The sequence below is a fragment of the Neofelis nebulosa genome, chromosome 8 (assembly GCF_028018385.1).
Source record: "Neofelis nebulosa isolate mNeoNeb1 chromosome 8, mNeoNeb1.pri, whole genome shotgun sequence".
NCBI classification, from domain to species: Eukaryota; Metazoa; Chordata; class Mammalia; order Carnivora; family Felidae; genus Neofelis; species Neofelis nebulosa.
This window is the reverse complement of record NC_080789.1, coordinates 87,581,054-87,597,292: the sequence shown is the minus strand read 5'-3', so window position 1 is coordinate 87,597,292 and position 16,239 is coordinate 87,581,054. Positions and strand designations below refer to the sequence as shown.

Sequence of the window (16,239 nt, the reverse complement as noted above, 5' to 3'; positions counted from 1 at the left end):
CAGCAGAAGGAAACCCATCTGCCAGTCCACCTTAGTTTATCTGTTCTCGGCCTTTTGGCTAAGATCAAGTGCAGTCCACCTTAGTTTCCATACTACGATTATAATGTAGGATGGGCTTTGTTCTACAATGAGCACTGATCCAAACTCATTTTCAAGAAGCCTTGCTAAACGGCTTTGGTTTTTTCCTCCAAATCCTTCCTTTCCTTCTCAGCAGAATCTAGAAATCCATCCGGTGGTCCCACCGAACACTGTATCCTGTCTCCATTTTTATTTTATTTAATGTTTATTTATTTATTTTGAGAGAGTAATAGAGAGAGCCAGCAGGGGAGAGGCAGACAGAAGAGACACAATGCCAAGCAGACTCTGCTGTCAGCACAGAGTCCAATGAGGGGTTCAAACCCACATACTGTCATATCATGACCTGAGCTGAAATCAAAAGTTGGGCACTTAACCACTGAGCCACCCAGGCACCCCCACCTGTTTCCATTTTTAGACAAGCAATTGTGACTTGTCAGAATCCATGGCTTCTTTTTCCATGTACTTCCTCCCAATATACAGCCTCAATAATACACTGCACACAAGGTGGCTTGGGAAGGCCAACTATCTGCTTATCTTACTTCATATCTTTAAATATGTCCTTCTGTCTTCCCATGTGATTATTTTCTCTGTCCTCTCTCACCAGTGTTTGGTTCCTCTCAGAGTCAGGTATCCCACATCCTCACCATCTCCCTTGGAAAGTTCATTTGTTTTGTTTTGTTTTGTTTTGTTTTGTTTTGTTTTGTGGTAGGAAAGACACCAGATCAACAAAGCCATATGAAAGTTGTGTCAGGACTCAAAGTCCTGAGTTCTTACCCAAATATTGATTGATATGACTTCACCAAGACCTATCTGCCTCACCCCAGAGCAGGCAGCATATCTACAACAAAGAACCTCTGACATCACATTCAAGGACACTCTTTGTCCCTCTTCCCTAGTTCTTTCTTACTCCCACTCTGCTTTGTGCTTTCTGTGACAATAAAAGAAAAAAGGGATGAAGATAAAACAAAAGAATATAATCCAAAAATCATATTTATCAATTTGGAATATACTTGGTGAAAGAAATTGCCCTTTCCACAAGATTTTGCTTAAACTAAAGTTAAAATGAATCTGTCTTCTGGAAGCACATAATACCTATCAACTGGAAATGGAGAGACGTTGCCCCAGAACTGCTTGAGGGAACAAGAAAGACAATGTAGAAATACACATTTGCCACACACAATCAATAAAGTAGGTGTCTTGCATGGATAAGTGTTGTCTGGGCTTCTGGTGTTGTGGCACTGCCCACTGTGTAGATGGTTGTAGGGAGTGGGGGAGTGGGAAGGACAATTTAAACTCCAAGGGCCTTCAAAATTAAAGAGTGGCAAAGAGTTTTAATAAAATAAGTTGAAGAGTTTTGCCATAACAGCAAACTGCCTCTTGAAGACCCAGGAAGCCAGTCCTATTTCAAGCTTCTCCTCCAAGCCTTTTTTGGTCAATGAATATGCCTATCATGTACATAAAACTGATAGATTCCAAGAGAATGAACAAAGCCATCAAGTTTCAAGGTTTATTTAGCACTGGCTGATTTAAAATATACTTGGGACCTCAGACAAAAATTTCCTTAAGTGTTTTAAAGACCACTGGGCAGCTACACCCCAGGAGAACTTGGTAATCTTTCCTCCTACAGCTTTTCCTGGTCTGTAATCAATCCCCACCACAGCTTTTTAAAATTAGAAAAGGAAAGCAGGGAGATACCCTCAGCAGCTATAAATATAGATATCTAGGTCTTTGAGCATGGAGGAAGAAGCCCATCAAATCATCATGGTTATAGTGGACCACTAGAATTTATCAAACTGGACCTGCTGTTCTGCAAAGTCCACACAAACCAATGTCCTCCCTAAGAAGATATGATACAGAGTCTTTCAGAATCTCTAATGAGAAAGTGTGGCAAAACATGAAGGAGGCAGCAGAGCCAGGTGGAAGATTCTTCAAAGAATAGGTCTAAGCATATGATGTGCTGGGGCCTGTGGGAAAGACAGATTTCAAAAGCAAATTTTGCACCAGGGCAGAAAAGAAGGCCAGGGAGGAGGGCAGGGCAAAGAGTTGGGAAGGACTCTGGGGGAGAAGTGCCAAGGAATAACCTCCCCTAATTCATATTTTCCTTAGCAGAGCAGAGAACCTTTCTGGTCTGGAGAACAGAGTGTAGGCCTCCAAACCATTCTGACCCAGCAAACCTCTCTGCCCTTCTGAAACTCACAAGGCCTCTGGCCTACCCGCCCCAATCCACAGACCTCTGGCACCATGAAATACTTTCTGCTCAAACCTCACATGGCTTGAAAGCCAGAAGCACTCCAAGCCCAGCCTTCATCGTCTCTGACTCTGTCTCTGTTTTCTGACCAACTCTATAAACAGGAGAAATCACTTACCCATGGGCTTTTCCCATCTCAGAGGAGAAAGACCTGAAAAGGAAGTACAAGTCAAACCCAGGAGAGGGAAGGAGCTTGGCCAAGCAGTCAGGACTTGGAGTGGAGCTTAGAAGGGGCCCTGAGAAGGGCACTTGGGTGGCTCAGTCAGTTAAGTGTCCAACTTCGGCTCAGGTCATGATCTCATGGTTCATGGGTTCAAGCCCCATGTCAGGCTCTGTGCTGACAAGCCCCTGCTTTGGATTCTGTGTCTTCCTCTCTCTCTGTTCCTCCCCCGCCTATGCTCTGTCTCTAAAAAATAAATAAACATTTAAAAAAACTTTTTTTTTAAAGAAGGGGCCCTAGGAGGCAGGACCCTTAGGAGGTGGGGCCATCATGAGGCTGAGGTGTCTGGAAGCAGGGCTTATGGGAAGAGTGGGAAAGGGTGAAGGAAGTGGATTAGGCAGAATCCTGGAGGAAAGCTGGAGCTGGGCAATGGAAGACTAGTAGGGCCCTGTCTGGGTGAGGAGGTGGACTGAATGCTTAAATGGAATTTTGTTGAAGGCTTTGTGGCAGCAAGATGTGAACTTAGAGGTAAACAAGCTTTCCAGGGTCTTAAGTATGGAGGAGGTCCTGGTTTTCAGGAGAAGAGCATGGGGAGCCAGGTGGAGCCCAGCCTGTAGTGATTTGGAGGCCAGTCCCAGATCCAGTTAAATAGCCCACTCAGCTGCCCTTTCATCAAGGATAGAAGCACCTCCTGCCCACAACCTCTTCCAGAATCTCCTTTTAGTTTCCTCTACCAGCATCATCCATCACCGCCCCCTCATTCCTGTTTCCCTTCACTACAGAAATAAAACTAAAAGGGAACTCACTAAAGCTTCACCACAAGGTATTTCCTGATAGTCACTCAATGTCCATTGCATATTCTAACTGAATACCCATTGAGCATTGTGCTGAGGAAGTAAAAAAAAAGATATAGTCCCTGCCTGGAGAGTTTTATTCTCTAGACATTCAACACATAAAGCTTCCAAGACCCTGGAACAGTGACCAAAGGAAGGTACCTCCTCCTTCCCAGAATGTTAATCTTCAAAGAGAAGCAAGACCTCTCAGATATGCAGAAGGTGGGGCCCACTCAGAGACTGAGGACAATTCATGGGCCCAAGAAACCATCAGTGTCAAGGAAAAGGGGCATCACTGCCATCTCTTGATAGTGCTGAGATTCCTGTAGACCCTACATTAGGTTCCTTAAAGACTGGGGTGGAGGTGGAGGGAGGGAAGAGAAGGGTAGTGGCAGATACTTAATAGGGAGAGTCTATACTAACTATACTCACACAGAACACTGAACTCTGAGCAGAAAGAATTGCTCCAGATGTCAGGAAGAACCTCTAAAGAAGGAAAACCTAAAAATCACATTGACCTTGCCCTAACACTTCTCCAGTAGGCATGGACCAAGGGCACTAATTGAGCACCTCTTTTGCTCCAGGTGCTATGCTGGGTGGTGGATGAGTGGCCCAGAAAGGACTACAGAGCCAAAATTCCTATAGGCAAAGGAGGCAGGCAGGAATTGGAAAGATGGCTGTCAGGACAGAACTGTAGGGTAGGGACATCTGGGGGTTTCATATGCATCTGTTCCAACAGTCCTAGGCTCTCTTCCCTTGCCTCAAGCTGAGATTTTTCCCAGATGTGCATCTGCTTGAGGGAAAGAAAGGCAGGTGCGGGGGAGAGTCCGTCTATCCTTGTATCGGGTCCCAGGAACAATCCTTCCCCTTTCTCCCTGTGCTATTCACTACCTGCTAGATAGAGGGTGGGGGGCTGGGGAAATACCAGCTCAGGTAATGAAAAACCTGGCCCAGGTGTCCTCCATTCCTACCTCCCATAGGCCAGCAGGCATCCTGAAACAGCCTGGGGGACTTAAGGCCATGCTTTGACCCAGCCTAACAAGCCAGGGTTGGCATCCAGGGCCTAGACCCTGTAGGGCTTGCACCCCTGGAACCCACTGAGCCCCATGGAGCCCCTCAGTGGCTGAGGCCATGTTCCCTGTATTCCCTAGCATGCTGCTCACCCCTGCTTCCCTGGTAGGGCCTGGACTTCCCTGGTGGGCGGCCTCATGATCTCCTTCCACCCACTAAAGGGTCTTGCCCAGAATACCCTGCAACTTAGGACTGAGCTCTAGTCCCCCTTCTTTGCCTCTCAGAGCTGCTACCAGAGTCCATTCCAGGGCACGACAAGGGCTGCAGCCAGGCCACAGCCCACAGGCCAAACCCCTCCAAGTGGACGTGCTCTGGCTTCCTGCTGTTGCCCAAGATTCTGCCCCCACCACTACTACCCTTGCTGCTGAGCCCTAGTTTAACCGCCATTTCCATATTGGACACAGAGGCTCCAACCCCGCCGCCCCAACCAGGATCTCTGCCCACTACCCAGGCCACAGTCTTGTCTCTGCCGCCACCATTGCCACAGCCAAACCACTGCTTTCATAGCCCCTACCTGGATGATTGCTGTAGCCCGGGTCACACCTGCCTGGGAAGAGACAAAGAGCAAGGGGCCCTACATGTGTGCCCTTGTGCCAAGGAGTTCTGGATGGGTACAACCGCAAGGCACAAGATCATCCACATGGGAGTCAAGACAGGCCAGGTCACCTCAGGTACTATGGAGATACCCACTGATATGGAAAACAAAGGCAGAAGAAAATGACTGATAAAATTAAATTTCCTTATAACCTGCAGCCCATTGGCAAATACTTGAGGCAGACAGAGTGTAACATTTCTCCAGGAACTCCCTACTGTCTTAATGTTAATGCTTTGCTAAGGGAAAAGGAACTTTAGCTTGACAATAGCTAGGCCTCCAGTATCCTGTGAGTCTTCTTTAGCATATCAAATTTCCTTTGGAAACTTCCTTGACTTTACCTCCCCCAACTCCCAAGTATATAATCAGTCTCTCCTCATGTTTCCAGGGCAGCTCTTTCTGCCCTGGGGTCCTGTCCCTGTGCTTTAATAATATCACCTCTTTTGCACCAAAGATGTCTCAAAAATCTTTCTTGGCCGTGATCTCCAGACTCCCACCATTCCAAAACCCTATCACCCACCATGGTCCCCTAGCCTCCTGAGCATCCCTAGCTGAGCAGAGCTGGTCGGGGAGGGGGAGATGTGGATGCTGGAGGCAGAGAAGCCACAGGAGCCTCAGGAGCCACGGGAGCCAAGGGTGACCAGGACTGCCTCTGGAAAGTGCATCCAGGAGAAGCACGCCTGTGATTTGCTTTGCAAGACCCCTGCGACGTCTCCCACCTGAGCATAGACTAGCTGTGGCTTCAGACGAGGAGGCTTACCCATGTCCAAGTGCCAACAGCGCTGCAAGTGCAAGGACCACAGGAGCCACCATGTGCACACAAGCTATAGAACAGGACGGCAGAATGCACAAGCCCTGTAGCTTGTGGAGGGAGAGCTTCTTCCACTGTGGGAAAGCTTCTTCCTCAGAATCATCTCAACAGTCATGTCCCACAAGTGCCTTCCACAGACTACCCTTCACATGTGGCCCACGTGAGGCAGCTTTTGCCCAAAGGATCCACTGTGGACGCACACAGTGCCACTCGAGAAGAAGGTGCCATGTCATGCGTGGTAAGATGTTGAGCTCAGCTTCTATTTCGGCCCACAAGAAGGTGCACTGCCAGGACTCTCACCATGTCTGTGAGGTATGCAACCACGGTACTGGTGAGGTCTGTCCTAGGGCAGCAGTGAGGATGGTGGTGGCACACCTTTCCCCAGCTGGGGGCTCCCTCTCAGCCAAAGAGGGCACCCTTGCTCTCAGAACTTCCTTCCCAGCCCTGGTGAGCTACCATTTGGAGGCAGGGATAGGAAAGTGAAGGAAAGTCCCTTGGAATCATCTCCTCCTCCCCTCTCTCTTCCCACTGCCTCGTCTCTCTTCCTCCACCAACCAAAGAGACTCCAGAAGGAAAGGAGAAAGAGATCGTCCTTAGGGGAATTTTCCTAGGTTTTTATTTGTCTCTCCTGCTCCTCTCTCCTCCCTATCATACCTGACCCCACACACACCTGCCCCCTCAGTTGTGTTGAAGTCCCCAGGACAGTGGGCAGGGGTGGTGGAGGACAGGAGTGACCACTGTCCTCACTCCCCTCCTCCCCATACCTTCCCCCTGCTCTGCCCTTTGAGGGATGTGTGACCTTCTCCTTGATGGTCCCTACTCTTCCCCTTCTACTCCCACTACTGTGTGCTGCCTCTCCCTGGGGAGTTAGTACTTATATTTTTCAGGGGGAGGGAAGAGAGGAAGGAGGAGAATCAAGGTTCTGTCCCAGAGACAGGAAAATGTGAGACTGGAAAAGGGGCAAAAGCAGGGATGCAAAGGTAGTACCTTCATAAGATGGGGTTGTTTGGGTCAGGACCTAAACATCATTATACTAGAATAACTATCAGGGTAAATAAAGTCAGGGGGAGCAAAAGAAGGAGCACTAGGGCCAGAGGCAGGACAAGATACAGAATTGTAGGCTACGGAGTAAACTGGGAAAGACCCAGGAACTATAGATGCTTCCTGGAAGTAGAGGGATACAGCTACAGACTCCCCATCCCTCTTGCTCCCCAGCTCCAGCCATGGCCCTTTCTTCTCATACCCCTCCCACAGGACAGAAGCTGTGGCCCTGCCATGTCATTGTGTTATTGTGTACCCTGCATGTTCCCCACCTTTCACTCCCTCCTTTTGTACAGAGCCTATTACAACATTTTAAGTTAAAAAAAAAAGAAGAAGAAAGGAAAATAAGTGACCAAGACTGTGAGGGTTGGGGGAATCAGAGGATACAGAGTTAGGGGACATACGTCTCTCCTGGAGGAGGGGACAGAGTGTGGAGACCTGGAAGGTGGAGCCCATCCAGGTGATTTCACATGAAGTGTCTGAAACTTGAGGGGTGGGAGAAGGGAAGAGGTGAGGAGGCAGGGGCGGAGTCAGAGGCAGGGGAAGAGACTGGAAGAGACAGAGATAAGAGAAGCAAGGAAGAGAGATGGAAGGGAGGACAAGAGAAGGAACAGGGATGGCGAGGCAGCAAAAGGAGACATATGGGAGGAGATGTGTGAGGAGAAATTAAAAGGCACACAGGATGAAACTCACAAAGATGTGATGGGAAAAGAGACCCTCAGAGACTGAGGGAGGGAAGTAGGGAGGGAGACAGCCAGAAGGAAGAGCTGAGGGCGGACTCAGGGCCAGAAAATCAGAGACAACAAAGTACTTGCAGTCAGAGAGACAAACAGACCCACAGACAGACAGATCTGCTTGACAGAGATGAAGGTGAAGGAGGTAAAGACAGGGGAGCAGGGTGGGGGGGGGAGTAAGAGAGAGAGAAGGAGGTAAGTGTGGAGCAGGAGAGGGTTCCAGGTCAGGGAGAAGGATATACATTTAGGATCTTCTTCCATCTCACCTGGTCCCTGCTGAGCCCAGTCTCCTCTCAGGTGCTACCAGGTGGTGGATGTGCCCAGAAAGTACATCTTCTTTCTGTGAAGCTATTGCCATAGCTGCCCCATGCTCTTTCTTAGTGCAAACCCCAGATCCCAGAGACCCTACATGGATATGAATACTGCCTCTCTTCCCCTTTCTCCAAAATCCTGCATTCAAAAGACACCTGAACTCAGGCCTACATATTTCAGAGTTAATGCAGCCAATCATAACCAGAGGAAAGGGGATTTGAGGCCAAGGAGAAGCAGAAACAGAGGCTGGTGGGCAAGGGAAGCTAATAAGCTCTGGGGAAAGTGCTGGGGACCAACTGGTTAGGGATCACATGGAGAAGAGGGAGGAGAGGGTAAGGACAGGGACTATGTCTGCATTGAGAGCTAAACAAGCAACATGCAAAGAATAAGCAAAATAACATACTAGTGATTGTCCATTAATTTGGGATCAAGCATGCAGACACCTTCTTTTCAGTCACAATGAAGCCTCCAAGCAGCTCTTCACTATAAGGCCTCCACAAATATACATATGAAATTCCCAAAAGAAGAAACAAGGCAGAAATAGAGACACTGAGGGGCACCTGGGTGGCTCAGTTGGTTAAGCATCCAACTTCGGCTCAGGTCATGATCTTGCAGTTTGTGAGTTTGAGCCCCGAGTCAGGCTCTGTGCTGACAGCTTGCTCAGAGCCTTGAGGCTGCTCTGGATTCTGTATCCCTTTCTCTCTTCCCCTCCCCTGTTCATACTCTGTGTCTGTCTCTTTCCAAAATAAATAAACATTAAAAAAATTTTTTTAAAGAAATAGAGACACTGAGGCCAGTGTACATGCTTGAATCTAGGTTTTCAGGGAACAGTAAAGAAGCAACCAGCTAAGTATGTGAAGACAGTATTTTTCCCAGACTTTCCTGGGGCTCTGCAAAGACTAGCTCCCCCAGCTCCTCTCAGGGCCAGGGGAGACCCTAAGAACCTTAACTCAAGCAATCTAAAGGGGAGTTGTTCTCTCAGTCTTGTTCCCTGCCAGCCACATTTGAAGGTCCCAGAGACCAGAAGTCTGGTTATAGCTAAAGCCCAATGAGTCTCCTAAGCAGCAGGAGGGAAGGTAGAGAGGGAACCTTCTAGAAAAGTCCTGCAGAGTTGACCAGGGAGAAAACCCAGCAGGTCCATCCCATTCACATGGATGCTTAGCTTGATAAAGAAGTTTGATAAAGTTCGGGATGTTCAGGGCTTCCATGTAATTAAATCATGAACTGCATACTTACATTTCTTCTCCAACTCCTACCCTTTATCCATCTCTCCCCCATGGACACACATCTTTTATGAAGCACACTGAATCCAATCCTAGAAATCATTACAACTGTACACAGTTCTTTTGAATAAATTTCATTTATGCAAAAAAATTCATCCTCTATAACAAGCTACAGAGCAGGTATCAGTGCTACTATTTTATAGATGATGAAACTAAGACACAGAGAGGTTAAGTAACTTGCCTCAAGTCACAGAGCTGGCAAGGGAGGAGCAAAGAATCAAATGACTGCACTGTGGTGCCCTCTCCTACAGGTTCTGCCCTGGGAAGCAGCCAGGCTTGGGGCCTGTTGTGTGAGGGAGAAGTTACTCCCCAGAGGGCAAAAGACCTGCCTCCTGAGGCCCTTCTCAGCATGTTCTGACCAGGAGAGCATTGTCAAATTTAGGCCTTATCTGGGAAGTGGGGAAGTCACACCTTACCCTCTGAAGATGAAAGACTAAACCAGACCATTGATCGAAGATCTGTGAGCTTTAAAACATAGAACTCAAGCCATGGAAACAGTGGGTGAAGGGGATAGTCAAGTTAACGTTGCCAAAGCCTTCAGTCTTCCCATTACCTTCCCCACACCTATCCCTGTCTCCCTCTCCCTCTTTTGGTCTCCTGACCCCACGGGCCTCTTCCCCACCTGTCTAGGCCCTGGCAGCTGTCTCCCCACCAGCCATGGATCACTAGCCTATGCAGTCCAGGCTCAGTCATCCGCACAGCATATGAAGTCACCTCAGGGCACAGAGTCAGCCTTCTTGTCCACCCAGGCCAGGGTCACTGTGGAGCTTCAACCATGGCACATTTTGCATTGCTGCCCCCAAATGTCTAGCACCACTGCCACACCATCACATCCCACCCTTGGAGAGGTAGCTCTCCAGGTCATTTCAGCCCAAGTTCCCTGACCCTCTCTTGGGCAGTCACAGCTTCCTCCATACTTCTGCCTCCCTAACGCACATTTCCCAACATGCACACATGCACACCTACACAATTCTGCCTCAGTAGGCAATCAGATTTCCTACTCCAACATTATGCACTTACTGAGAGCTCTGACTTATCTGACTCTCTCCTCTCCATTTTCCTGCTCCTTGCTAACTAAATGAGTATCGTTCTACTTATCTCCTAGGGCACCTTCTAGACTTCTGGGCTTTCCTCTATCTTCCCTCCTTTGCATCATCCATCATCTAAGTCATGGAGCCTGTCCAGTTGCCCTTGACCAACTCATCTCACAAAAATTTGAAAAAGAGCACCCAGAATGCTGTACCTTCCTGTGTTAGGTCTCAGCCTCATCTCACCAGCTGCCAGGAGCTCTTGCAGGACAGGGCCCCTGCTCCTTCCTCTGGGTCTACCCTGTGTGCCCAGCACACATAGAGGGTAGAGTGTGTGACTCACTGATTCTGCTCCCTTGGAGAAAGAGGGAACTAAGAAACCCAAGCAGGGTCATCATCTGAGCCTACACTGGCCTGAGAGGTGTAGTGTCAGGGAAGCAGACAACTGGAGGGAATCCATCTCTAGTGGGGCAGTGCTTTCCTTTAGAGATCCCAGGGCACCTGTGTGTGTGTACATGCACACACACACATGCGCATACACACCTGACATCCACAGATGGGAGAAGAGAATGTGTATGTGAAACTCTAGGAGTCCAGGTCCTATATGGAGGTGAGAGTGTTTCAGGAGCTGGACTCCCAGACCCTCTGCAGCCCCAGAAGACACAGGCCCATGACTGCAGGGACAGAGGGCAGCCAGTCCTGCCACCGCACGATGAATGCAGGCTGGAATTTGGGCAACCTCCATTCTCCTAGGTTTGAATTTGCTCTATTCAGGGTACAATTCACATTGTTTCCTGTGTTCTGTGTTTCAGTCCCATTCTTATCCTCCCTCCTTGTCCACACTCACAAGCATTTCCTGTGTTCAGAGCTTAGAGCACTTATTAGGCTGAATCATATGAAATTCCTGATATTCAATTGGTTTTGGCTTATACTATCTATTACTTTGGTTCTTCTCTTTTCTAAGCATTTTTCTGGACTCCAGCCTAAGGAGACGGGGAAGCACATTGAGGAAGGGCAAATAAAAGCTATTATGCATTGACAGCGTACTATGTGCCCTTACCACAGTGCTAATTCTTACTACAGTCCCATGAATTATTCCCTGCAGCCCCTGCAATTATTTCTTACCGTTTACACGTGAGTGAGTCCAGGTGAAGAGGCTACATGGAGAGGAACAGGGCTGGGATTCCAGCTCAGCCCAAGACCTCCTGCTTCACCACTGCCCCACACAACCAGGAGAATCCTGGCAGAGACTGGGAGCCAGAGGCAATGGCTGCAGCTTCACAACAGGAAGGGGGAGAAGGAAACAGGCCAAACTGGAACTCTGGAGGGGCCAGAAAGGCCCCCATGGAAGGGGGTTGGAAGCTCAGCAACCACACCCAAAACCCACCTAGAGAAGGGTCAGTCTGAAAAATAACCCAGGCAGAAACAGACAGAAGGCCTAGACAGGAAATGGGAGGTGGCAGCTGCCTGGGACAGAGCAAGGGAGGGCAGAAGGAAGAAATGCAGTGGGAGGCCTGTGTAGACAGAGCAGAAATGCTATGATGCTGAGGAACAGGGCTATAGGTCCAGGGGATCAGGGAGGGAGCAATAGCGGTTACATGGGGAGGAAAGATAAAGTCCAGGCAAAAGGACAAAAAGCAGGAAGGAGGGAGATACCCTGTGGAACAGATGTGGGATTGAGGCAAACAGAGGAACCCAGGGTTAGAGGCAGTGCTCAGTGAGGGAGTAAGAGTCAGCCTCAAAGAGGGCAGGGGTGGGTGGACAGGGTGGTGGGATTGGGGAAGGATTGAAGCAGGGACAACACACACACACACACACACACACACACACACACTCACAGGCCCTTCCAAGGCAAAAGGAACAATTGTCTGGTCATTTGCTCCAAGGTCCCAGTAAGCATACCCACCCCACCCCCCCAAATCCTAGCAGGATTTTGGAAGTGATGAAGGCAGGACCACAGGGATTGGAGAAGGGGAGGGGAGAAGGATGTCATGAGCCATTGTGTATGTGTCCTTCTGTGCCTGGTAGTGCTGTGCCCTATCAGGCACCCACATCCCTGACTTTTTCACTTGACTGTATAAACAGGGTTATTTGCTTAATCTCTCTAAGCCTCAGTTTCCTCATCTACAAGGAACCTTACCTGACTTCCCTTACTGGATTAACATAAGAATTTGATAAGATACAAACAAACTATCATGCACTCCTGGTGGAAGTGTAACTGGGACCACCATCCTGAAGCACAGTCTTAGTGGAATTAAGAATGCACACACCCTCTCAGCCCACAATCCCTCTCTGAGGTAAACACCCTAAGGAAACTCTCTCCTTAGTCCATAAGGAGGCCCATATGAGTATGTTCATTACAGGACTGTTTGTGGTGGGAGGAAGTTGGAAGCTAGGCCAGCATCTGTTACTAGAGGCATATATAAGTAAAATGTGTTGTATGTACACAGTGAAATATTACACAGCAGCCAGAAATAATACAGCAGATTTATAGAAAGCAACTTGGGTAGATCTCACAAACAATATTAGGGAGGAAAAACAAAAGCAAGATGAGGGGTATAACACAATGCTATTTATGTACATTTTTAAAACAGCCAAAATATGCTGCATATTTGTCAAAGCTACACACATATATCTGTTAAAAATGTCATGTCATTCCTCTGCTCAAAACCTTCCACTGGTTTCCTTTTTTTAATTAATTAATTAATATTTTTTAACTTACATTCTAGTTAGCCTACAGTGCAACAGTGATTTCAGAAGTAGATTCCTTAATGCCCCTTACCCATTTAGCCCTTTCCCCCTCCCACAACCCCTCCAGCAACCCTCTGTTTGTTCTCCATATTTAAGAGTTTCTTATGTTTTGTCCCCCTCCCTGTTTTTATATTATTTTTCCTTCCCTTACCTTATGTTCAACTGTTCTGTGTCATAAAGTCCTCATATGAGTGAAGTCATATGATATTTCTCTTTCTCTGACTGTCTAATTTTGCTTAGCTTAATACCTTCTAGTTTCATCCACGTAGTTGAAAATGGCAAGATTTCATTATTTTTGATTGCCAAGTAATACTCCATTATACATATATATACCACATCTTCTTTATCCATTCATACATCAATGGACATTTGGGCTCTTTCCATAATTTGGCTATTGTTGATAGTGCTGCTATAAACATTGGGGTGCATATGTCCCTTTGAAACAGCATACCTGTATCCCTTGGATAAATACCTAGTAGTGCCATTGCTGGATCTCTTTTGCACTGCTGGTGGAAATCCACTGGTTTCCTTTTTTTTTTTTAATTTTTTTTTCAACATTTTTTATTTATTTTTGGGACAGAGAGAGACAAAGCATGAACGGGGCAGGGGCAGAGAGAAAGGGAGACACAGAATCGGAAACAGGCTCCAGGCTCCGAGCCATCAGCCCAGAGCCTGACGCGGGGCTCGAACTCACGGACCGCGAGATCGTGACCTGGCTGAAGTCGGACGCTTAACCGACTGCGCCACCCAGGCGCCCCGGTTTCCTTTTGATTCAGTGTAGAAGCCAAAGTTCGCATTTACAATGGCCTACAAAGTCCCACAGTATTGGTCACTGACCCAGCTACCTCTCAGCCTCTGTTTCTCTGTCTTCCCACTCATCATTCTCTAGCCACTGGTCTCCTAACCATTCTGACTTCCTAAAATACCAGGCAAGACTCTACCTCAGGGTCTTAGTACTTGCTGTCCCCTATAACTGCACCACCTTTACCCCAGATAACCAAGTAGTTGCTCCCTTCCCCACATTTGGTGTAATAGCACGTTAATAACAAGACCTACCTTATTCACCCCATATAGATCTGCAGTCTGATCCTAATCACCCACAACATAACTTATCCCCATGCCCTTTTTTTTATCCCTATCATGACTGTGTCTGCTTTCAAACCACAGGTCATCCCACCTCCTATTTCCAGGAACTTTGCTTCAGCTTTTCTAAAGATGTAAACGCAGACATTCAGTTCCTATTACCAACCTTGCTTCTGTCAAACCTCATTGCTTTTTTATAAAATTAGTTGCACAAATGACCAGTTTTTCACAATCTCAACTCTTGATTCCTTAATTAACATAATTTTCCATTCTCCTCTTTCTGGGATGGCTCAAACAGAGAGTTCCACTTAGAAGCAAATTAAATGGCTTCTCTTAGTACCTTCCATGAGGGTGTTCTAGGAGAGGAGAGGTGGTTAGGTGTGTGGTGTACATACAAGGGAGTCTGTATATTAGGCTAGAAAGTAAGAAACAGGAGGGGATTGCATTGTGGTCACTGTTTCTCCTTCTATGCAAACCTCTTCTGGTTGTAGAAGATTTATAGGGACTCCTCCAAGTAGCCCAGCATCTTAGCCATAAACTTCCCAGAAATAAAAGTCATTTATGTTCCCTTGAGAGGCAACAAAAAATAAATATCAGGGTTTGGTACAAACACACCAACCATGGCTGAGAGTGGAAGGCAGCCAGTTCCTGATGATTCATTGAACTCCTTTCTGATTTGTATACACGCACACACACACACACACACACACACACACACATCATACACAGGAGTCTATCAAATATGCTTATGTTTATAGACCACTGAGATAAATGTACCTCAGTCCTTGGTGCATATTTCCACCCAAATTCAAGCACATATGTCCAGAGAGTAGGACATATATGACTTTCAATGTTGTGCTTTGTGAATGTATATACCCATCGTCTCCCCCTTTCCAAAGTCCTGACTGCAGGGTGGGGCCCGGTGAGGGGGAATGAGAGAATGTCTGAGTAGAAGTTTGCATGTGTCACTAAGCGTTTCTCCAACTACACTCCACAAAACAAAAAGAAATTTTTTTTTTCAGTATTTGGAATTATCCACTATCTTTCAATTACCTCTATGCCATCAAGTTTCAGTGCTCATTTATCCCTTACTGAGTGTCTGCTCAATACAGAATATAGCTCAGGGATTAAAGGCACCAGCTTTGCTTAAACTTGGGACAAATCCTACCTTCACTATTCACTTTACACAAATGACTTAACCTCAATGAGCCTTAGTTTCAATTTTTGTAAAATGAGTATAACACTACTCAACTCATACACTTCTGTATTAAATAGGTGATTATGGGGGTTCAGTTGGTTGAGCATCTGACTTCAGCAAAGGTCATGATCTCACAATGTTTGGGTTCAAGCCCCGCGTCAGGCTCTGTACTGACAGCTCAGAGCCTGGAGCCTGCTTTGGATTCTGTGTCTCCATATCTCTCTGCCTGTTTCTTGCTTGCTCTTGCTCACTCTCTCTCACTCTCTCTCTCTGTAAAATAAATAAACATTGGGGGAGGAGCCAAGATGGCAGAACCGCATGGAAGTTTTTTTGTGTCTCGCATCCATGAAATTCTGCCAAATCAACGCTAAACCATCCTGCATGCCTAGAAAACTGATCTGAGGATTAACACAACAATCTGCACAACCGGAACCACAGAATTCAGCAGGTACACAGCGCAGAGAGGTGAACTGGGGGAGAGAAGCCACCATGGGCAGGGAGCTGTTTTTGCTATCAGCGAGAAGACAGAGTGGGGTGGGGGGGATACAGGAAAAGCATCCCCCTTCAAGCAGCTGGAGAGAGAGTGGAAAGGTGGAAACAGCCACAGGGACTGAACAAAAAAGGGAGAAAGGAGAATGGAGAGGGTTTAAATTCCATTAAGACTATAAACAGGGGCAGCGCAGAGTCTGAAACTCCGCAGCTTGATACCTGGTGGTGCTCTGGTGAGAAGGGCGAATCCCCAGGAGCAGAGTGAAGTCCAGGGTCTTCGGGCCACAAAGGGAGAGGAGGTTCCCCTGCTAGGAGGACATCTGGTAGAGTCTGTGACACTCCACAGGCAAAGGCCCCAGAAGATCCAGGAGAGAAACCACATTCGCTGGTGCTGGAACAAGGTCTTCAGGGGTGAAGCCAGCATCACAGTCCCGGACTTCAAGCTATACTGCAAAACTGTAATCATCAAGACAGTATGGTACTGGCACAAGAACAGACACTCAGATCAATGGAACAGAATAGAGAAC

The 16,239-nt window shown here is 47.4% G+C and overlaps 1 protein-coding gene and 1 pseudogene across 1 annotated transcript in view; one reads left to right on the top strand and one right to left on the bottom strand.

Moving 5' to 3' along the window:
* The window catches only part of LOC131519889 (cationic amino acid transporter 3-like), a 184,947-nt gene extending 172,828 nt beyond the window's left edge, over window positions 1-12,119 (bottom strand). The window contains exon 1 of the mRNA XM_058743444.1: window positions 11,317-12,119. The gene's annotated coding sequence lies outside the window, so the exon portion shown is untranslated. The remainder of the gene's footprint in view (window positions 1-11,316) is intronic.
* LOC131483869 (myc-associated zinc finger protein-like) lies at window positions 3,497-6,338 on the top strand (annotated as a pseudogene).
* Window positions 12,120-16,239: the final 4,120 nt, after the last annotated feature.